General features: G+C 49.9%; 1 long non-coding RNA gene across 3 annotated transcripts in view; it reads right to left on the bottom strand.

The window, feature by feature from the left end:
- The window catches only part of LOC150020650 (uncharacterized), a 43,199-nt gene extending 23,452 nt beyond the window's left edge, over positions 1-19,747 (bottom strand). For 2 of the 3 annotated variants that reach the window (XR_016509240.1, XR_016509242.1), the window contains exons 1-2: positions 19,534-19,747; positions 15,514-15,671 (exon numbers count right to left, since the gene is read on the bottom strand). This is a non-coding gene — a long non-coding RNA (uncharacterized LOC150020650). Of the gene's footprint in view, positions 1-13,385; positions 14,577-14,966; positions 15,183-15,513; positions 15,672-19,533 lie in introns of those variants that run through there. The other variant, XR_016509234.1, reaches the window with a different exon arrangement.
- Between the last annotated feature and the right edge of the window lie 3,634 nt (positions 19,748-23,381).

Below are 23,381 nucleotides of genomic sequence, written 5' to 3'. Positions count from 1 at the left end.
TCTGAACAGCTCTAAGGAGAAAACCCACTGTCCCTGCCCGGCCCTTGCCCCCTGCAGCTGTGTTCCCTCCACCTGTTCCTGGTGTCCTCCCACCCAGATCCATGCTCCCCAAGCCCACACGGTCTTCCTCTGGGCTCTGGGTCTCACCCAGGTTACAGGTGCAGTGACTGCAGAGGGCTGTCTCACGTTGCCACACAAAGGAAGGCCGGGCCCCCAACCACTCCCACTCCCCTCTCCCAAACACCCTAGCTCAGAGGTCCCCACAGGCTCAGGTGCCAGCTGGCCTTGGTGACCTGTGAGCCCAAGGGCAATCAGGTGGAGCCACTCAGGCCCGGCATACAAGACTAGGTCACAGAGACAGTGGAAAAGCAGCCATTGCAGAGAAGGGGTTGGGGCCACAGCCCAGCCAAGAGCTGCCAACAGCCAAGCTGGATGATCAGAGGAGGGGCCCCAACATTTCTACCTCATTCTCTCAGTGGCCATGGGCAAAGTGGGCACAGTGGAGTTGGGGACAGCGCACATTAGCTGTTTGCTTCTCACAGTGGGTGCAGGGGTCCATGGCTGCCTGGGGCTGGAACATCCCAGCGCTCTTTGCAGACCTTGGGGTTCCTGTGGGTTGACTGCATTGACTCAGTCGTGGGGTCAAGGTGGGGGCCCATTAACCAAACAGAGAAACTGGTATTTGACCTCTGATCAAGAGTCTGCCTGGGGCTTTCATCTCTTAGGCAGACCAGACCCTAAGGCCCTGCCATGGCCCTCAGCCCAGAGATGAGGGGCCACAGGCTGGAAGGAGAGGACCCACTATCAGTGCCCTGGCTGGCCCCAGAGGATGGCCCATGATGGCAAACACTACAGAACCTGGGCACAGGGAGGAAAGGTATCCAAGGAGTGGGTCCAGCCTTGTTCTGGGCTCAGAAGAGAGAGATGGGCCTGGCCTTGCTTGGGGGAGAGCATCTTTTTCCCTCCTGGAGAGGCACACTCGCTCCCACCCTCGTCAGCGGGGACCCCCACTGTCCTCTGGAGGAGCTTCTCCAACGTGGCTGTGTTTTATTTCCCTGCAGGCGCCTGAGCAGAGCTGGGCTGACAGGAGTGGAAGGTCCGGAAGTGGCCAAGACAACATTCCTCGGTAAGCCCTGGGCTGAGCCCCTTGGTAAGCCCCTGGGCCAAGTCCAGGGTCCCGCCATGTGGCAGGAGGCGCCCTGTGCCTCTCCCCGGCAGGGCTGCCCTGCCTGGGACCACGGAGACCCACCACCACCCCACCTCACCCGCGCCTGCCAGGCCCCCTCCGGCACCTCCATGCACAACACCCACTCCTGGTGCCGCCCTACATGTGTGCAGGTTTCTGACTGCAAACCCAGGTCCATTCTGGGTGTGTCTCCCACCAGCTCAGACTAGCCAACAAGCACCCTCGGCTGGCGCGACAGAGACATGACGGGGACTCTGATGTGGGCCCTGCTAAGTCACCAGGCCCTGTCGCTCTCACAAGCAGGGTCTGTTCCTCCCTCCGTGGTAGACCAGAGATGCCCCCACAGCTGGCATGCTCCTGTAACGGAGGGCACTTCTTCCCTGGAGGGTTCTGATGGCTGGGCTCAGGCTGCGTGACCACCCTGACCTGACCCCTGCCCAGGAGGAGTGGTCCAGCCTGACTCACACACCCATGTCTGAGAGTGAGGGTCCCCAATTACACGTCAGGCAGGTAAAAGACCTAAGGCCACCACAGTCCTCATGACTGCATGACTTAACAGAGTGCAATCTGGGAGTAACCGAGCGTGCGGACATGGGGACTAGGCCACGCACCCACGGAATGTGGTACGTGGAAATGGACCAATGCCCATGTCATGAAGTGAAAAACTAGTGCCAGATGACATAAATAGTGTGGTCCCACACATAACTGAAATGCCACATGGTAAAGTAAATATCAAGGGATTCTGTCTGAGTGGTTGGAATACCAGAGAGTTTTATCATCTTCCTTTGGCCCATCTGTACTTTCTCAAGTTTCTAAAAGGAACGCACACACACTTTGTAATAAAAAGGGGAAGCAAGGCTACTGATAACACCTTGGGGTGCCCTGGCCCTGCCCAGCGTTCACAGGAGCCGCCGAGACTGGGAGCCATCGCGAGGAAGCCGCAGCTCTGCTCATAGACCCTGGCGTGTGGGCTGTAGTGGCAGGTGGAGCTGCTTCCCCATTAATTGGCCATCCTCATAGGTGGATGAGACAGGGCCTCCAGACCAGCCAAAGGGACTTCACAAAGACCCATTTCTGCCAATGGTGGACCCAGGCCCTCCCCTGGCCATGGGGTCCCCCCTTCCCTGATTTACGTGGCTGAACCAGCTGTCCCACCTGAACCTGAGGGCAGGTTCCCCAGGACTGTCCCACACACAGTCACCAATCAGCTGCTGAGCTATATCATTAGGGTCTGGCCATCCCTGACCCTGATGGCCCCCAGTAGCGGAAGGTCTGGTTGTCTCACCAGAAACACGCCCAACTGTACACACTGCCTCCACCTTGGGCCCCATAGCTCCCTCCACGGCACCGTCACCCGAGATCCTAGCAGTGGTTCCTTGCTGCCTCTGCTTGCCAGCACTTAGCGATCCTTTTAGGCAAATAAAAACTCAGAACCCAAGTATTGATCTCCTGGGAGGCCTTGTCCATGTCCTGATGAATAATTCACTGGAAAGCAGATCCACCACTCACATTTAAGATTTACATCAAGCAAATGGATGAAGATACTTAATTTGATGGAGAGCATGTGCTGGGGATCAATGGCCTGCTTGCCCTGCTTCTGGCCAGAGGGACTCAGGGAGCCACTGGCCTGAGCCCTAGCTACGCTGAGGGTGGATGAGGTCAAGTCTGTGCCCAGTCCCTCGACATCTGGCCTCTTGGCCTCATGGGGCAATGGCTCTGGGGAGGCGCTGACTCCTGGGAGGCAGGCTGAGTTCGTGCAGCCTGCCCACAAAAGACAAAGAAGAGGTGCTTGCCTCAGAGGTCTCAGACAAATGTGTCACCACTGGGCTCTGGGGAGACTTCCACTTCCAGCCAAGATGGAGTGACGGGGACTAGATTTAATTTCCTGCCCGAAACAACCAAAAAACTGACAACACATGTGAAAGGAGGGTTTTCAAGGTGCTGGACATCAGGCTACACAGAGCCATGAAGCCTCAGAGATGCAAGCAGATGGGGTAAGCACCCCAGCGGGCCACAGCACACGGAGGCGACCCAGGTGGAGCCTGGTGGACATCCTGAGTTGGGGTTGCTGAGAATCGGGGACACCAAGGCAGCTACAGTTTGCAGGAAGGAGAACTAGAGAGAAACATGCTACATTTGGGGTTTCCCCAAGTACACAGCAGAGGACTGATCACCAAATTCAAGTTCTAGTTAAAAAGCTTCCCAAAGGACTTCTGGCCAAGATGGAGGCGTAGGCAGACATGCTGCATCTCCCTCCACAACTAAGAAGGAACAAACTACATCAAAACTGAAGACAACCAGAATTTCCAGAAAATCTAGCTGCATGGGAGTTCAACAAAGATATAAAGAAGAAATACTCATCCAGACAGGTAGGAGGGGCGGAGCCAGGGCATAGAGAACACGGTGTGGTGGTGGCAGCAGCGGCAACAGCAGCAGGCCAGCAGAAAGTGCAGTCTCACATTTAAAAAAGTCAGGGGGACATCTGGGGAGCGTTCCCAGCACCAGACCAGACCGCAGAGCTCATGGTTCCAATGCCAGGGGAAATCAAGCCTCATTGCTTCTGACTGTGAAAACCAGCGGGGGTTGGGGTAGAGGAAGAAACTGTGGGTCAGCCAGCAGAGTCTGTTTGTTTAGAGGGCCCCCAAGGTCCTGAAACATCCACAGACCCACCCACCCTGGGAACCACAACCAGATCAACAGTGAGAGAGGTGCCAACTCCATACAGGAAGTGAGAAAAGGTGCCTGGAAAAGGGGCGAGTGCTGAACAAGTGGCATTGTTCCCTCTCTGACCCCTTCCCCACATACAGCGCCACAACGTGGTGAAACAGGTTGCCTCGCACTGATGAATACCTAAGGCTCCACCCCTTACAACGTAACAGGTGCAACGGCTCTACCTAAGACACAGAAGCAAATACAGGAGGCTGTCAAGTTGAAGAAACGGAGAACTATGGCCCAAAAGAGAGAACAGATCAAGGGTCCAGGGGGCGAACTAAGTGACGAGGAGACAGCCAACCTACCAGATGCAGAGTTCAAAAGATGCTCACAGACTTGACAGATATGTTTAAGTACGGCAAACACAGAAGGGAAGAAGTGAAGGCTGTGCTAAATAAAATGAAGGAAAGTCCACACAAAACCAATGGTAAAGGGAAGGAAACTGGGGATCAAATCAATAATTTGGAACATAAGGAAGAAACGAACAGTCAACCATACAGAATGAAGAAACAAGAATTGAAAAAAAACATGAGGAGAGGCTTAGGAACCTCTGGGAAAACTTTAAACATAACAATATCTGAATCAAGGGGTGCCAGGAGAAGAGGAAGAGCAAGAAATTGAAAAGTTATGTAAAAAAATAATAAAGAAAAACATGCCAACTTTGGTGAAAGAAATAGACAGACAAGTTCAGGAAGCACACAGAGTCCCAAACAAGCTAGACCCAAAGAGGACCACACCAAGACACAACATCATTAAAATGCCAAAGGTTAAAAATAAAGAGAGAATCTTAAAAGCAGCAAGAGAAAAGCAGAGAGTTATCTACAAAAGGGTTCCTATAAGACTATCAGCTGATTTCTCAAAAGAAACTTTGCAGGCAAGAAGGGACTGGCAAGAAGTATTCAATGTGATGAAAAGCAAGGACCTACAACCAAGATTATTCTATTCAGCAAAGCTATTGTTTAGAATTGAAGGGCAAATCAAGTGCTTCCCAGACAAGGTAAAGCTAAAGAAGTTCATCATCACCAAGCTCTTATTATATGAAATGTTAAAGGGACTTATTTAAGAAAAATAAGAAGATCAAAACTATGAACAGTAAAATGACAATAAACTTACAAATATCAACAACAGAATCTTAAAAAAAAACAAAAATAAACTAAGCAAACAACCAGAACAGGAATAGAATCATAGGTATAGGGATCATTTGGAAGGTTATCAGCTGGGAGGGGGAAGGGGGAGAAATGGGGAAATGGTGCAGGGACTAAGAAGCATAATCGGTTTGTACAAAATAGACAGAGGGAAATCAAGAATAATATAGGAAAGGGTGAAGCCAAAGAACTTATATGCATGACCCATGGACATGAACTAAGGGGGATGGAATTGCTGGAGGGAAGGGGGGTATTGGGCAGAAGGGAGCAAAGGAAAAAGGAGTTGGAACAACTGTAACAGCATTATCAATAAAATATACTTTTTAAAAAATGTAAAAAAAAACAAAGAACTTCCCACAAAGAAAACCCTGGGCCCAGATGGCTGCCCTGGGGAATTCCATCAGACAGTCAAGAAGAACTAGGAGCAATTTTACATAAACACTTTCACAGAACTGAAAAGAAGGAAATGATTCCCAAGTCATTCTATGAGACCAGCATTTTCCTGACACAAAAATCAGACACAATAGTACAAGAGAAAAATGCAGACAAATATCTCTCATGACGTAGATAAAATTCTAAATGTCTATTAAATGGAATCCAACAGTATGAAAAGAGCTAAGACATCAGAACCAAGTGGAGGTTAGCCCAAGAATTCAGTGTTGATTTAACATTCAAAATTCAATCAACATAATTTGCCACATTAACAAAGAAAAAGAAAAATAGTATAATCTCAGTAGACAGACAAAGCACATGACAAAATCCAACTTTCATTCTGATAAAAATTCTCAGCAAGCTAGAAATAGAAGGGAACTTCCTGCACTTGATAAAGGGCATTTACAGAAAATCTACCGTTGATATCATTCTTCCTAGTGAGACTGAACACTTTCCATCTAAAATCAGGAACAAGAGAAGGATGTCTGCTCTTTCCACTTCCATTTAGTATTCTAGCCACAGTGATTAGGAACAAAAAAAATAAAAGAAAAAGGCACTGTGATTGGAAAGGAAGAAGTAAAACTCTACTTGTAGATGACACATTTATCTATGCAAAAAATTTAATGGAGCCTACAAAAAAAGCCACTAGGGCTAATGAGAGTTTAATAGTTTACAGGATAAATATCAATATAAAAAAAAACAACTGCTGTATTTCTATACACTAGCAATGAACAACTGAACATTGAAAAGAACAATGCCATTTATAATTAAATAAAAAACGAAATACTGATGGATAAATCAGACAAAAGATGCAAAAAGACTTATACACATAAAATAACAAAGCAATGCTGAAAAACTTCAAGAGAACCTAAAAAATTGAAAAAATGTCTGTGTTCATGAATCAGAACACTCAACATTCTTAAGATACCAGTTCTCCTCAAATTGAACTACAGATTCAGCAGAATGCCAGTTAAAGTCCCAGAAGCCATTCCTGCTTTTTGGGGTAGGATTTGACAAACTTATTCTAAAATCCATAAGGAAATGCAAAGGACATGTAATGCAACAACTTAGAAAGAGAAGAACAAAGCTGGAGGACTTACACTACTTGACTTCAAGACTTTATACAAACAGTAACCAAGAGAAGCCATTTATATAATAAAATTCATAAATAGACCCCACACACATATGGACACCTGAGCTTTGATGAAAAAGCAAAGTCGGTCCAGTGGAGAAAGGGAGTCTTTTAAACAAATGCTGTAGGAACAACTGGCTAGCCATATGGGGAATAACAAACATTTATGTATACTCTGAGCCATATACAAAAATCAACACACAATGCACCACCGATCTAAAGGTAAAGCCTGAAACTAGAAAACTTCTAGGAGGAAACACAGGAGGAAACCTTTGGGACTTCTGGGTCAGGCAAAGATTTTGTAGATTCAATACCAAAAGTATGGTCCTTAAAAGAAAAAAACTGATGAACTAGATTTCATCCACGTTTAAGACTTCTGTTCTTCAAAAGGCTCTGTCTAGATAATGAAAGACATGCCACAAACAGGAAGAAAATATTTGGAAACCATGTGTCTAATAAGACTTGTATTCAGAATATATAAAGAACTCTCAAAACTCAATAATAAGAAGAAAATTAATGACTCCTTTCAAAAATGAGCAAGGAATTTGAAAAGGCATTTCACCAAAGAACATATACAGATAGTGAATCAAAACACAAAAAAATGCTCAATATCATTAGTTATCAGGGAAATTAAAATCACAATGAAATACTACCATCTACCTATTAGAATAGCTAAAACTGAGAGTCTCAAGTGTTAGTGAGAATGTGGAGCAATTTATACACTGCTGGTGAGAATGTAAAACATCTTTTGAAAACAGTTTGACAATTTCTTTAAAAGTTAAACATGTATCTCCCATATGATCCAGCCCAGATAAATGAAAGCACACATCCAAACAAAGACTTGTACATAAATGTCCATAGGAATTGTATCTGTAAAAGCCAACAACCAGAAGCAACCCAAATGTCCACCAACAGGGCAACGCTCAAACAAACTGTAGTATAGCCATACAATGGACTTCTAATCAGCAATAAATAGAAATGAAACACTGAGTCACACAGCAACATAGATGGATCTCAGAATAATGATGCTGAGAGACAGAATGATTCTACTTATATAAGACTGTAGAAAACACATACTAATCTACAGTGACAGATCAGTGGTTGCCAGGAGATAGAGGGAGGGAGGTACAGAGGGCAGAGGAGGGATCACAGAGGGGCACAAGGAAATTCATGGTGGGGGGATGGATATGTCATTGTTTTGATTGTGGTCATGGTTTCATAGGTGTATCAGTATGTCAAATCTTGTCAGATTGTGCTCTTGAAATGTGTGTAGTTTATTGTATGTCAATTTTGCATCTATAAAAACTGTTTTCAAAATTCTGAATAATGACATTAAAATAGTAGAATAAGAACATCCAAGAGCCCCTTGTTCATAAAAAGCAATGAAAATACTAGCAAAATTGGTCAGAATCAACTTTTTCAGAGCTCTAGAAATTAACCAAAGAGTTGAAATGAGAAATGTTTTTCAGGAAACAGCTGGCCCTGGCTGGTGTGGCTCAGTGGATGGAGCACCGGCCTGCGAACCAAAAGGTTGCTGGTTCCATTGCCAACCAGGGCACATGTCTGGGTTGTGGGCCAGGTCCCCAGTTGGGGGCATGCAAGAGGCCACCAACTGATGTTCCTCTACCTCTCTTTCTTCATCTTTTCCCCTCTCTCTAAAAAAAAAAAATAAATAAATAATTTAAAAAATAAAATAAAATAAACAGCTGAATCTTGGTAAGTACAGTGAGCTTTGTGGCTTTTAATATGCCCTGTTCCCATTGGCTTCCCCCTCTCCACAGCAGCCTTGAGGATTGACAGACTGACAGCTCCTGGAAGGAGCAGAGAGACAGTGGAGCCCCTTCAAAGCCCCATTCCCAGAGATTGCAATTATCTGACCTGTCTGGGAGCCCCTGGAAGACACGACTTTCAAGTCCATCTTCATCTGACTTGATTCAGAGCTCATCCACTAGGAACAGCCATTTCCCTGAGGGCAGTTGTTGAAAAAAAAAAAATCAGAAACATTGCAGTGGATAACAGATAAGGCAAATAAATAAATAAATAAATAAATAAATAAATAATCTAACAGACAAGCTTTAAAGGAAAAGCTAGGGAATGAGACATCTACAAGGCGATTGGGAAGCTCCGACACCTTCCTTGGAATTTTTGCTGCACATGCTCAGTTAAGATCTGAGCTCTCACCTCTGGCTCATCTTTAGGCAGGAAAGCAAAGCTGAGGAAGAGCTGTCAGCTGACCAGCTGAGTGTTGAAAGTGCACCCAACACACATGCAGAGTTCCCCAGCAAAGGCTGAGAAACTTATTTGGTTCCAGGAATTGAAGGAAATCTGTTTGATCATTAGCTAACCACTAAACTAATTGAAGAAAGACTTCAGTGGCCACGCATGACAAAGAATACATGACTACTATAGAATTAGTTCAGAAAGTCACTAAACAAACAACAACAAAACAACAAATAGCAACAACAGACCTCATGAAGGGGAGAGAATCTGATTTCCAAGAGTTGCCACATTATAGCATTTAATGTGTCCATTTTTTTAAAATAGAGATATGCAAAGAAATAAGAAATTATGTCTCTAGAGCAACCTAGATATTAAACTTTCTAGACAAAGACTTTAATCAGATAGTTTAAATATGTTCAATGAATTGAAGGAAACCATGTATAAAGAACTAAAAGTATGAGAACAATATATCACCAAATAGAGAATACCAACAAAGTGATAGAAATATTAAAGGAATGAATTAGAAATTCGGGCATTGAAAAGTACAATAACTGATATGAAAATTTCAGTAGAGGCTCACTAGCATATCTGAGCAAGCAGAAGAAGCAATCAGCAAACTTGAAGACAGGTCTGCCTATCCAGTCTGAGGAACAGAGCAAAAACAAAATGAAGAACAATGAGCAGTCTCAGACCCTGTGGGACACCATTAAACATATTGAAATATACATGCGCAGTCTCAGAAATAGAAAAAAACAAAAAAACAGAAAGAATATTTGAAAAAATAGTGGCCAAAATTTTCCCAAGTTTGATGAAAAGCTAAATACATAGTAGAGAAACTCCAAGAAGGATAAACTCAAGTTACTCACACCTGGACACGTTATACTCAAACTATGAAAAAGTCAAAGACAGAGATCTTAAAACAGCAAGAGAGAATTGATTCATCACATACAAAGGATCATAAGTAAGATCAAAAGCTAATTTCTCATCAGAACCCATGGAGGCCAGAAGACAGTGGGAGGCCATATTCAAAGAGCTGAAAGATAAAGACTGTCAACCAAGAATTTTATATACAGTAAAACTGTCCTTCAGAAATGAAAAAGAAATTAAGAGGAAATAAATTACAAAATTAAATAATAAATTTATCATTTTATTTATATTTTTACTGTAAACAAGTTAAATGAAAATATACAAAAATTTTAACAAAATGAATAAAAATAAGCAAAATCTGAGAAAATTCATTGCTAGCAAATCTTCTCTGCAAGAAATACTAAAGAGAGGTCTTTTGGCTGATATGAAAGGACAGTACAAGGTAACTGGAATCAACATGAAAAAAAGTAGAGTACTGGTACAGGTAACTCCATAGATAAATATAAAGAACAGTATAAATGTATTTTTTCATTTGTAAACTCAAATAGTTAAATGGCTATTATTTGACCTAGCAAGTCCACTTTGAGGCATACGCCCAAGAGAATGAAAATGTCCTCACAAAACCTTGTATGTGGATTTTTGTCACAGCATTATTCATAATCGCAAAAATGTAAAAACAGCACAAGTGTCCATCACCTGATGAATGGACAAACAAAAGGTGGTCTATCCATACAGTGGAATATTACTCAGCCATGAAAAGGAATGTGCTAACATGTTACAATACAAATGAGCTCAGACACTTTATCCTAAGTGAAAAGAAGCTACACATAAAAGATCACATACTATATGAGTTCATTCACATAAAATACCCAGAACAGAGAAATCCATAGAGACAGAGATAGGATTTGTGGTTGAAGGGCTTAGAGGAAAAAGAGAAAGGGGAGGAATTACCAATAGGTACAGGGTTTCTGTTTGGGGTAATGGAAAATTCTGAAACAAGATAGTGGTGGTTACACAAGTGTGTGTGAATGTGCTAAATGACACTGAACCATACACACACTTTAAGGTGATTTTCAAGATAGGTAAATTATACTTCAATTTTTTTAAGTGCTGTAAGAGGTGATTTTTTTTTTTTTTTAAGTAGGGAACGATGATTAAAGGGATGCACCACTGGCAGGTCATGTCCACCATGCTCTGTGGTCTCAAGGGGTGGGTGTTGTACCTGACATTGGGGAGCAATCCATCTATGCACCCAGACCTACAGGCAGCATATCAGGGTCACCCAGGGGTACGAAGGGGCTCACAGAGCCAGCCTCCCCTGTGGCTCTCAAGGAACAGCCTGGCCCTGGCCCTGTCCTGACTCCGGACATCCTTGTGCCGAGAGCCCTGGCATCCTGCCACAGCAGTGGCCGTGTCTGGCAGGCTCCCAGCCCTCCCTCTGTCCTCCGAGGCCTAATTTACTCACATCTGCCATTGATTTCTGACTCTGAGGATTCTGTGTTTATAGTGCGGTGAGGCGAGTGTGCTCCTGCAGGAAATTCTAGAAGCAAACTTTCGGGATGAGGGAGGTAGTAGGCTGGGCATCCCCTGCCCCTTGGTAACTGTGCCCCAAGACTGGAGGACCTGATTTCAGTGCTGGACACCTGGTGCAAGAGGTTCTGGGGACCAAACTTGGGGGGGTGGGGCATGAGAGGTGGGAGCCCAGGACCATGGTTCATTCAGCCCGTCATCTTCCAAGAAGGAACCAAAGCCAGCTCGGCCAGGTTTTGGTGCTGGGCAGAGTCAGCTTTGAATCCCAGCCCCCAGCTCTTGCTCATGGGAGCCTGGACAAGCGGACAGAGAATTCCTGCATTTTAAGAAATCATCTTTCTGACTCTGACATATTACACAGTTCCTTGGTTGTCACATCTTCTTTCTGGGTCACACCTGACTTCCTTGATCTCTATGAATTCTATTCTGTCCGGCATGAACATAGCCAGGAGGCCTCCCTAACCCTCACGTGCTGGCCCAGCTTGTGACCCCTCCCCATCTGCCTCTAGCCTTGCTGAAGACATGGCTCTGGAGGCTCCCACTGGCCCTGAGGGGCAACAGGATGCAGACAGAGGCCTCAGCCAGGCCCCTTCCTGCCCAGCATCTCCTGCTCCACCGGCCTGCTCCCGGCCCTGTAAGCTTGGCCTCACCATGGTCTCTCATTTGTCCGCACTCTCGTTTTGTCAACAGGGGGCTGTTTGGAATGGAGGGTTTCCACCCATGACCCTGCCTGACCCCACAACAGTGAGGTGGGGATAGCAGGAGATCCTCACTTGTGGGTGACGAGACAGTATCGGTGAGCCCGGTGGGGCCAGGACACTTGGCTGGAGCAGGATCAGGCTCAGTCCCTGCCCTGCCCTGAGCCGGCCACTGCCCTGCTCTTCACACCTGGGGACAACTCTGTCACCCTCCAATGCCCCTGACCCGAGGCACCATAAATAAAGGACACTTGAGCGCCCTTCTCCAATGACTAGGCCACATAGTAGGCAGGAACAGAGAGGGCCTGAGGTGAAGCCCGGCTTCCTTTGGGCCTTCAGTGGTGTGACTGTCACAATGTGGGGTGTTAGAGGAGCCCGGAGTGATCTCCTGGATTGGGGTTCAGTGGTAGAAGTGGGGCAGCCCCTCACTGCCCAAGGAGGCGCCACGGGTCTGCAGGGGCTGCACCCCTCCCACCTGCAGGACCAGCATCCCCAGCTCTCTGTCTGTTCTCCATCCTCACGTGGCCTCTCTGAGTCAATCACATCTCTGCCTCTCTTATAAGGACACTTGTGATGGCATTTAGGGCCCACTTGCATACCCCAGGATCATCTTCTTACTTTAAAATCCTTCATTTAATCACACCTTTTGCCGTATAGGTGAGTCACAGAATCCAGAAATTAGGAAGTGCATCCATCTTTGGGGGCATTTTCAGTCTGATACACAGTCTATTTTCTAAATGTAGTACTTTTTCTGTATGTAGGACAGAGAGAGGTTGCTTAGACTTTTGTAGTAACTTCTTACTGATCTTTTGTATTAGTTCTTCTATTTTTCAGCCAATTCTCTCGTGCATTTAGAGTTAGCAGTGATCAGCCTGCAGCCATGAGGCATTGTCATTTGTCTTCAGCTCGAGGCCTCGCCAGCTCGAGGCCTCGCTACAACTCTTGGCCTCTGTCTAAAGCCCCCAGGCAGTTTCTCCCTTGGAAAGGATGTGGGCTGATGGCTCAAAGTGGATTTTCGCACTGTCTTAAAGGGTGTCTCTCATGCCTAATTTTCTAAGACTTTATATACAGAATTAAATGATCAGGACAGGGAGTCTCTTCATTGGGGGACAATCATAAGAACAAGCCCTTCATTTGCACAAACATGAAATTGTTACAGAGTTTGTCTTCTATTGGAGAACCAAAAACTTGAAAGCAGGCAGGGGCACGTGTGCAGAGCCAGTGGATCCTGGGGAGGGGGCTGACAGGGGCGGATTTAACGGCGGGCACACCGGGCATGCGCCCTGGGCCCCAACTTCTGAAGGACCCCACAAAACCTCAACTTTACACTTTTTTCTAATGACACCAAGTTTGTGATTATTATTATGCTATTATTAATTATATTATACATATATTCTAATTCTTCTGGAAATAAAACATTAATAGTACATAATATTTTTTATTTATTTAAAAATATGGTTAACATGTATTTTTATTTTCCCTGTCTCTCTTTTTGTTAAGGTGCCCAATATTTTCTTCTGTGCCTGGGGCCTCAACCGACATTAATCCGCCTCTGGGGGCTGAGGAGCTACCAGGCTGGTTAAGGAGCCTGTGTGGGAACACCTGCAGGGGACAAGAAGGCAGGGACCCAGCCACCTTGACTTGACCATGCAGGCAGGCGGTGGTGAGGCTGTACTGGAGCATAGAGTTCTGCCTTTCCTACAGAGAACTCAAGGGGATGGGCATACGTTCCCAGGGCCAGGGTTGTGGCTATGCTATACCAGCTTGGTCACCTCATTGTCCTTGGTGTTGATGCCAGATGTGCAGGGCGGACAGAGGGGCCCCTGCCCTCCGCAGCATTGCAAGATGGTGGTTAGGGCTACTTGGAGAGAATATATTTTTTGGAAAACCTCACAGCAAAGATCTGCTTGCTATTGCAGTTTGCAAATACCATAGAATAACGAGATTATCCTGGCCTGGAAAAATTTCACACAACCAATCCACTAGCCAAAAACTTTTGGAGAGAGAAGACAGAGTGAAGTCCAGGCCGTGTTCATCCAAAGCTCCCCACGCCCCAGAGGGAGATCTCGTTTCATTTCCTTCAGCTGAAAAACACCCGGGCCTCTGGGCCCCAGGGCAGGGCCAGAAGCAAGGCCCTGCCCTCCTGACCTGCTGCTTCAATCCTGGAGCACTCAAACACACTCCCTGCCTACATGGCCGGCCAGGGAGTCACTACAGGCTCAGGTGACCACAGCAGGACCACCTGACACATGTGGGCAGCAGAAGGAACCGGAGAAATCAGAGCCCTTAATGCCCCTGCCCAGAGTGACACTTCTTTCCCCTCATTTCATCCACAAAGCCGGTGCGTGGCCAGGCCAGTGCTGACAGAAAGTGCGGCTGTGCTGTGCGCCTGGTGGAGCAGTGCTGAGGGTCCTAGAACAGCCCTCATCACTCCACGCCGAGACCTCGGGCACACCCTGCTGCCTTGGGGAGAGGCCAGCATGGCGCGGATAGGGGGCATGTGGACTCTACCTGCCACAGTGGCAGAGGCAGTGGGCGTGTAGGATCCAAACAGCTCAAGTCAAGAGGGCCAGATGCTACCGGGACGACTGTCCAGAGGGTCAGGGAGCCAAGACGGACCCAGGAGACAGGTAAGGTATGAAGCTGGTTGGCACCTAGAGAACAGAAGTAGGATCTCAAGGAGCATGTGCCTCCTGTCCTGACACCTATGGTCACTTCCCATGTGAAGTTTGCTTCTGACCGCTGCACCCTAACCAGGGAAGGGCCTGGTTCACCCAGGAGGGCCTGCATAGCAGTGGCCCAGAACTTGAACAGGTTCCCACGCCTCTGGGCCCCAACTCAACCCTCCCTCCTTTATGAAAGTCCTCTTCCAACAGCCTTCTCTGGATGTCACATGTGGGGCATACACACTACAAACATGTGCAGCTACCTGTGGGCTGTCCCCCAGAAAACCCCAGGCCTCTCTCACCCACAGCCCCCATCTTGAAAGCGAAGTCAGTGTGGACCTAGAGTGACAGGCCGTCCCACTCTGCCTGACTTTTTACCTCCCATTGTCTCCAGCTTCGCCAACAAATGGAGACAGGCCTGCCCCGCCGCCCTGCCTCCAACGAGGACAGTGGTGCCTCTGGGCACTGTTTCTTGAGATGAGGTCAAGACTGAAGGGGCCTGGATCCCATCAGTCAGCCAGGCCACACCTTGGATCCAGCACTGGTCAATTTCTCACAGACTGTCCGGTTCCCTGGCCTGCACAGTTACCACGTCTGCTGGTTGCAGGGGAACCCCAGGGCCAGAATCAAGAAGACAACACACAATGAAATGTTGAAGAGACCAGGGCCCCCTCCATGAGGAACGAGGGCACAAGGCAGTCCACACCTGCACAGACTCCTGGGATCCCACCTGAACCACACTGGAGAAAGCAGCCCTAGCCATGGGGACCCGCCCTCTCCAAAGGGTCAGAGTTCATGTTAGCCATTAAAGGTTCTGATGAGTCCTGCTGTAGCGCCTCGTCCAACCCTTCCTCTCCCGAACTATTCTGGCTAAAGAACCCTCTTCCCTAAGAGCCAATACTGGCCCAGAGCTCATAAAACTGACCTCGGCAAAGTTGCCACAGCAGCACAGACCGGAGTGGCGCAGGACTCAGCCTGCAGACGCGGGCTTCCTTTAGAGCAGAAGGACTTTGAAACCCTCCCTCATCCACGAGATGCCCTCCGAGCGCAGGAAGAGGGTTTAGTGGCTGCCAGTATTGAGCCCTAAAAAACAGGGATGAGAGAGACCATCAGAGGTGGGACACCATGGCCCCACCCAGGTGGAGCCAGCCCTGACGGCACCAAGGCTGTGAGGGCAACAGGGACACGTGGCCCCTAAGCAGCCTCCACTGGGCTCGGTCCTGGCAGGGAGGACTCAGCCACCTGTGTGTGAGGCCTGAGGAGGGACTCCATGTGTCCCAGCCCAGGACGGGCCCTACAGACAAGACTCTCCCTATGGCCTGGCCGCTTCTCAGATCAGGCCCTTGGCCTCTCCACAGCCATCACCCCCAACCATCCTTAGAGACCAGAGATGCCAGCGACCCAGGTGGGTGGGTGGCAAGAGCCCCCCAAACCAAAGGCTATGTCCCTCTTATTGGCTGAGCAGTGCCCCGCAAAATTATATGTGGAAGCCCTAGCCTCCAGCACCTAGAATGCAACTATATTTGGAGATACAGTCTTTACAGAGGCGATGAAGGTAAAATGAAGTCATTAGGGTGGGATCTGATCCAATCTGACTGATGTCCTTATAAGAAAAGATTAGGACACAGACACAGAGAGAAGGACAACTGTGTGAGGACACAGGGAGATGACATCATCTGTGCCCCAAGGACAGAGGCCTCAGGAGGAACCAGCCTTATGATAGCTCAATCTTAGACTCCAGCCCCCAGAACTGGGGGCCAATAAACACCTGCTGTTTAAGCCCATCTGTGTGCCTGGTCTGTGCTGTTTGTTACCATGGCCTGGGCTCTAACTGACAAGACAGACAAGGTGCCTGATTCTCTTCTTAACGAACAGGAATAACCTCGAGTTGCTGAGTCTTGCACCATTTAGCCGTTTGGCAGTTTAGGGACTACCTGGCCGGCACCGCAGACCCTGCGCCAGCCCGACCCCGCCTCCAGGCTATGTCGCCCTCCGTGCACCCAGAGCTCCTGCATCATATTTCAGTAGCTCCTCTTTTCTCCCAGGAGAGAGCATATGTGCTCGTAAACCAAATCAAAGGCTTCTCCAAGAAGCACCCAACTTGGTACTAAACAGCATTCAACCTGCCTGCTCACCCCAACTCTGTTCCCAAGTGCCTCCCCCACCCCGCAGGTAGGAGGGGAGGCCAACACGACCCCCAGCACCGGGGAGCCCAATGCAGGGCCTAGAGCCAGACTTCTGAGTCCTTGGCCTCCTCTCCCTTCCCAGCTTCCCAGGGCTGGCCGGCCTCGGCCCCTCCCTGCAGGCGTGGGAGGCCCTGGGTTGCAGGGCACCAGCAGGGTGGTGCTGGGCAGAAGGAAGGTGAATATGGTGGGCAGAGGCTGGCAGTCCCCTGATGCCCCCAGCCCTGCACATGAAATGAGGGTGCAGGTGGGTCTTACAAGTCTCCCCTTGGCCTCCTGGACAAAGCTGCTGAGCCAGGTGCTGCCGGGCAGCACAGCCCGAAGGGGCCAGGTCTCCTCTACAGGAGGGGTTTGGTCTGATTGTTGTCAAGCTGCCCCCCATCCCATGGGCTTACCCGGGGTAGGGATGGCTCATGGCCCACCCTGCAGCCCCCATCCTCCAGGCTGAGGGGACTGCCTGTCCTCAGGGAGCAGATGGCCCCAGAGCCTCCAGGGGGATTCCTGGCCTGAGGAGGAGGAGGGCAGGGAGGGGACCCGCAGCGCAGGGGGTAAGATGTGCGGTGACAGCTCACTCAGCCTCCCCCTGCAGCAGCACTCCTCAGTCCTCCGCACCCCAGCAAAGCTGGAAACATGGGCTAAAAATAAAAGGTGTTTCTCTTGGAGGCACCAAGCTTATGACGCCGCCCCCACCGTGGCCAGCTCCTGCTGGGTTACATAGGGTGCTGTGCCAAAAGGGGCTTCTGGGGACCACGTGACCCATGGAGCCGGAATCCAGTGTGACGCTGGGGGCGGAAGGACGGGCCACAGACCTCGGCCCAGTGGCTCTGGTACCTCCCTTCTCCAGGGCCCACAGTCTGCCTCCCCCAGGAGCGCCTGTTGGGGCGAGACTTCCAATGCAGCTGCACGTGAGACCCACTGCAAAGTGGGGTTCAGATCTGGACGCCTGTACCCAGCCAAGCCCCAGGGGATCAGGACCTCAGTGGGAGTGTGGGACTCCAGGGCACCAGGCAGGGCAGCCCCTCACCCACTCTCTCCCTGGTCATGGAGGTCCCCTCAGCCCAGGGCTCAGGGCAGAGGACAGTGGTTTTCAGATCCTACCCCAACTCGTCACTCATCCCTCCCTCCCCATCACTGCCACCTGGGCCCACCCACACAGGAGAAGGTCCTGGGAGAGCTGGGCCAGGCCCCGTTTCCACAGCTGCGTTCCAGCTGCCGAGGGCTGTGGCCTCAGCAGACAGATCCAGGGGGAAGCAGCGCAGGCCTGCTTGTTCGACCTGTGGCTCATGTGCAAAACGGGAAAAGGTCAAATGCCAAGAAGCTGCAGTGTGTGAGCCAAGTCTTGTCTCTCCAGCAGGGTCAAAGGTTAGAAGAAAAACCCGCTTTTCTAAAGAATGCCCTAGGTGAGTCCTAACAGGGCTCAGGCCAGGACCCTCCTGCCTGCAGGACATTGTCCTCTTCAGGGAGGCCACCAGCACTTCCTCCCTACAAGGCAAGGTCCAGGAAGGAAGCCACAGCCCCATCTCTGAGGGTCAAGGCTCCCTTTTGCCCTGCATTAGGGCCTGTGCTTGGAGGGACCATGGAGGCAGAGTCCCCTCTAAGGAGCTGGTTTTGGGAGCAGGTGCCTGAGGCAGAGGCTGCAGCCTCAGGCTGATGGAGCACGGTGCCCACCAGAGCCTACATGTCCTCTGGTGCTCCAAGTGGCCCCAGCTCTGGCCACACCAGGCCAGGCCCCAGGCCACCTATTTCCAGATGTCATCTTTGGTTCCTGCTCTGCCTTCCTCTGGCCCCAGGGGACAGGCTGGTGGAGCCAGAACAGAGCTGGGCCTCACTCCCACCCGTTCCTGGATCTGGCCATGGAGTTAGGCTCCTGGTGCCCAGACTGCAGCCCTGAGTCTGCAGGCTAATGTTTGCAGGGCCTTTGCATGTGCAGAGCTGAAAAGCCCAGCCACCGCCCCCCAAACAGGTAGCAGCAAGCAGTTTCTTGTTTTCCTTCCTCGCCTGAAAGACAAGATGTTCCCACTACTGGAAATTGTTCATAATTTGGATCCTGGAAACCCCATCTTGCCTGCCAGTCAGAGGCTGCGGGCACCCCAGGGCCCGAGGCAGGAGGGAGAAGCCGCTACCCTCTGTCCGCCAGGCTGAGACTGGGCTGTGACAAGGAGATGGAGGAACTGTGGAGTCTCTCAGAGAAAATACCCACTGGGACTTACCTGCTATCCACCTGCTGCAGATGCTTACTCCGCAAGCAGATGGAGGCCTTGAGCTCAACAGTTCAAGTTCAAAAACAAGAGAGGCCCACCTGCACACATTCAATGTGCACACATGCACACACATACACACAGATGCACACATACGGCACACATCTGTACATGCATACACATGAATGCACACAGGCATATGCATGTGGGCCCGTGTCAGCATCATAGTGCACTTACAGAAAAATTGGCTCAACAGCTAATAAATCATTGGACAGAAATGTAAGTTGTTAATAAAGCCTCATAAATGGGAATCAAACGGAAACTGTTAAAATGTGTGGGAATGCAGCATACATGGGCAAACATCTCCCCCATCACCGACCCGCAATGCGTGACAGCTGTGCCCAACCATTCCTTCTTCTTCTCCCCAGATGCCCCAGCACCCCCAATCCACAGCCCATGGCCTTGGAGACACACCAACACCACGGCCACCATGCTTGGGCAGGCAGCACCCCTTGGGAGGCACCAAGGCCGCCCCCGGACCAGTCACAATCTGGCCACGCTCACATAGGACCTTTGTCATTGCTGTATGGGAGGGGCTGCACCAAAAGGCAGGGAAGACGCTTCTGTGAGCTGGTGACCTGGGCCTCCTGCTCCACTGAGTGGGTGGGGAGACCCGCCTCCCTGTGCCCGCGTTCTCATTGGAACACGCAGCAGTGATGACACCAACTCTGTGGGGCTGCGAGGGCTCCATGAGACACTCAGCCCAGAGCTGGGCACCCACCTATCATCACTCTTATTCACACCCCAGCCGCGGTGAACAGCCTGTGCTGTATTTCACCCCTTTCAGTCCCACGGTGAGTGATGGCGCTGCGGCAGCCTTTGGAGCTTGGGATGCACAGTCGGGTCTTGAATGACAGCAGAAATGCCGTGAGGCTCGTGGAATGTGGTGCTCCACTGTGCTGAGGTCGCACTCGCATTTTTCTAGGTGTGCATAGTGGAAACAGAACCAAAATATTATTACAAGGCTAAGTTCTGTTTTACAGCCGCCGTTAATATATGACAGTCTTGTTTTAGTTTCAACTAAACACTTTCCCTTCGCTCTGGGCAGCTGTCTTTCTGCTTGAGGTCCCTGAGCTGGACACAGGCACAGGGTGGTGGCACTCAGGGGCCATTTGTTCGGCTAGGAGAGGAACCACAGACACAGACGTGGGGTCCCCCAGCTACAGTGTTGCCCCCAACTATCTGCCAGAGAGACCCCGCTCTCTCTTGAGGTGGGCAGCGGTACTTAGCTGAGCCAGCTCCGTTCTTGGGGTTGGGAGGGAGAGGTGTGCCCTTTCCTTCAGCATTGGGGGTCCCTGTTTGGGGAGCTGCTGGGTAGCCTACAGATTCTTGAGATGTCTGTGGTCAGCAATCCTGGACAGGATAAAGGATGTGGGGCCCCAGGATTCACCCTGGCATGGCTGTGGCGGGTACTCTTGGACACCAGCCCCCCCCCCACCTTAGACTCCCACCCCAGCTGGCCCTGGATGAGGGTACACAGGGCACTTTCCTGGCCCACAGCCCCCCTGTGGCTCCTCAGACATCCAGATATGCAGACATCAGAGCCTCTGGCTCTCTCCCCAAGTCTCTGAGACCACTTGGCCATGAGAAATGACCCCTTTGAGCAGCCAACGCCCTTGACCCCTGCACCATCCCGGGAACCCAGCTTCCTACCGCTCAGTCCGAATCCCCCTCCTCAGTAGGAATGGGGCCCACTGTCTGCCATCTCCCAGCATGAGCAAGTGGAGCAGAGAGCTCCTGGCCGGCAAATGAGTCTCAGGGGAGGAAGGTCATGAGGCGCCTCACACCAACACACAGCAGCGACAACACACTGCTGTATGACTAGGCATGATGTTTGTAGAACCTGTCATTGTCCCCACGTATGGAGGCCCTGAGGCACAGAGGGGTTGCCTGGCTGTAAGAGGACAGGCTGGAGCCTATGGTCACCTGGCCCCAGGGCTCCCTGTAGAGCAAGGACTACTTTCCTGACGGTCACCCAGGCCATAGAGGTCAGGTCACGAGATTCCCCCACAAGCAACTCCCAGGGGCCATTAGGCCTTGGCTTCATGGATTCTAAATTCTACTGTTTCCCTGTTTGCCAAACCCGCTGGTTCTTTCATGATTTTTCCACATGTTCCTCCTGCTTCCTTGGGCTCCAGGCTTTATTTCATATTTCTTCTCTACAGCCTGGACACGAACACTTAGCTCATGTACTATTTATTCTCTCTCGCACATAATGAAAACATTTGAGATGCAAGCTTCCTCCGACTACATTTTTGGCTGCCTCCGAGATTCACCGGGTAGTGTGTTCTGTATGAGTGTTTTCGAAATGCGCTGTCCTGATGCTGCCTCCTCTTGGACCACAGTCACTTGGAAGCATTTGTTTCTCTCTCAAGTGTCCACTGAACTCAGTGTGATGCAGGATCACTTACGGCTCCACCAGGCACCGGGGCACTCGTCATTCATGCAGCAGTGTTCAGTCTGGCCCAAGCAGGTGCCTGTCCCGTGAGCTGCTTCACAGGGGACCGCAGAAGGCAGTGTCTGCCACGTCAGGGTGGGAACCACAGTGGAGGCTCCTCTTCTGTTGCTCCCTGGAGGCCCGACTTACCATTTCTTCCATAAAGTTCTCATTTCTCAATACGTCTTGCCTGACTTGCTGATGGCACCTCTCCTCCATCACCATGTGCTGGGTTGTGCTGCCGTCACAGACACTCACAGGAGCCGATGTGGATTTCTTGCTCATGCAACAAGCCTGCTCTGAGTTGCCTGGGTCCCTGCTCTGAGCGGTCCTCATGCCAGATCCTAGAGCAGGCCCCCAGCTAAAGCACTGCTGGTCACCACACAAGCACAGGACATCATGTGCTGCTCTGGAAGCTTCCCCAAAGCATCGCATGTCATATACATGTATTTTGGAGAGATCAAGTGCACAGCTGTGCCTGGTTACAGGGGAAGCAGAGGGTATAGGCCACACTGATCCCGGGGAATGCCAAGCCACTCAGCAAGTGGAAAATCAATCACACCATTTACTTGCACACGTGCACACACACTTGCACAATTGGGAGCATACACAATCACAACACACAAGTACCTGTGTGAACATGCATACACACATGCATGTGCACATACACATGACTGATGTGTTCCCAGGAGTGCAGGTCGCATGACGAAGGCAGGAAGGGGTCTTTGAGGCCAGGGGCAGCGAGTCAGCTGTGCGGCCCCTGGGGAACTCGATGCGCTCCGGGCAGCTGTCAGCTCAGCCCCATAGGGCGCTGTCCTCGCTCCCCCTCCTCCACATGCCGCCATTTAATCCCAGTACGATTCTCTCCAATCACTCCTGTTTTGGATTCGGGCTGCCCAGGATCCCCACTGGGCTGGTGTAAGGACATGAGGTTGTCCTGGGAACCAGGACACTGAGGACATGGTGCTGGACACAGCAGGATGTCCAGCATCACTCCCTCAAGGTTTGCATCCAACAGTGAGGTTATTTTTTCTCATCAACGCAAACCAAGGACCCTGGGCCTAAGTGACTGGCCAGGACCCCCAGCTGGGGGACAGGGAGGACCTCGGTTTCTCTGGCTCCTAACTCACAGCCCAGCCGTCCTTATCCAGTGCGAAGGGAGACCCCACGCTTCAGGGGTAAACCCAGACACCCCCTACAGGTGCAACAAGGTGCTGTTTTTAAGTGGGAATTCCCCCGGAATAGGACAAAACCATCATCCCTAACTGTCCAGCACTGCTATTAGGAAGAGAGGTTTGCATTTTATTTAGTAGGCTTGACATTTTGGTACCATGTAACATTTTACATCATTACAGAAAATTAAATGTTAAAAGAAGCAATCCCTAAAAATCAAATGAGACAAGTAAAGCCAGCTGACTGTGCAGACTGATGGCAGTCAAGCAGGTGCTCCAAGGGACTTGAACATGGTGAAGTGACACCAACCACTGCCAAGCAAATGGGACATTCACAAGACATGGAGGCAGGCAGACCGAGTGAACATTTGGCAGCATTAAGGCACTGTTGTTGTTCACTGTGTTTGGTCACACTTCTTAGGAGACCTGCCTTCTGAGACGCCTGTGGAAACACTGCCGGTGGCAGATGTGATGCCTGTGTCCCCTTGATGGGGCCGGGACTGGTCTTGACGGTTGCAGACACATGGAATTGCCTTGAACTCCCCTCTGGTTTTTATGCGCCTAACATTTTTACGACAAAGAGCTAAAAATATATATACATATATCACTCAGACTGCATTTTGAATTTGAGAAGGACTAATTTTGGAAAAGATGTCCATATGGGTAAAGGGTCTGCTCTCTAGGGAGCCCGGGGGTCAGGCGCCCTGGCTGGTAGCAGCACTGGCAGGCATGCTGGGCTCGTC

Source organism: Furipterus horrens, unplaced genomic scaffold, assembly GCF_987537825.1.
Source record: "Furipterus horrens unplaced genomic scaffold, mFurHor1.1.pri manual_scaffold_1, whole genome shotgun sequence".
NCBI lineage: Eukaryota > Metazoa > Chordata > Mammalia > Chiroptera > Furipteridae > Furipterus > Furipterus horrens.
The sequence above is the reverse complement of the archived record's forward strand: the minus strand, read 5'-3'. Positions and strand labels throughout refer to the sequence as shown.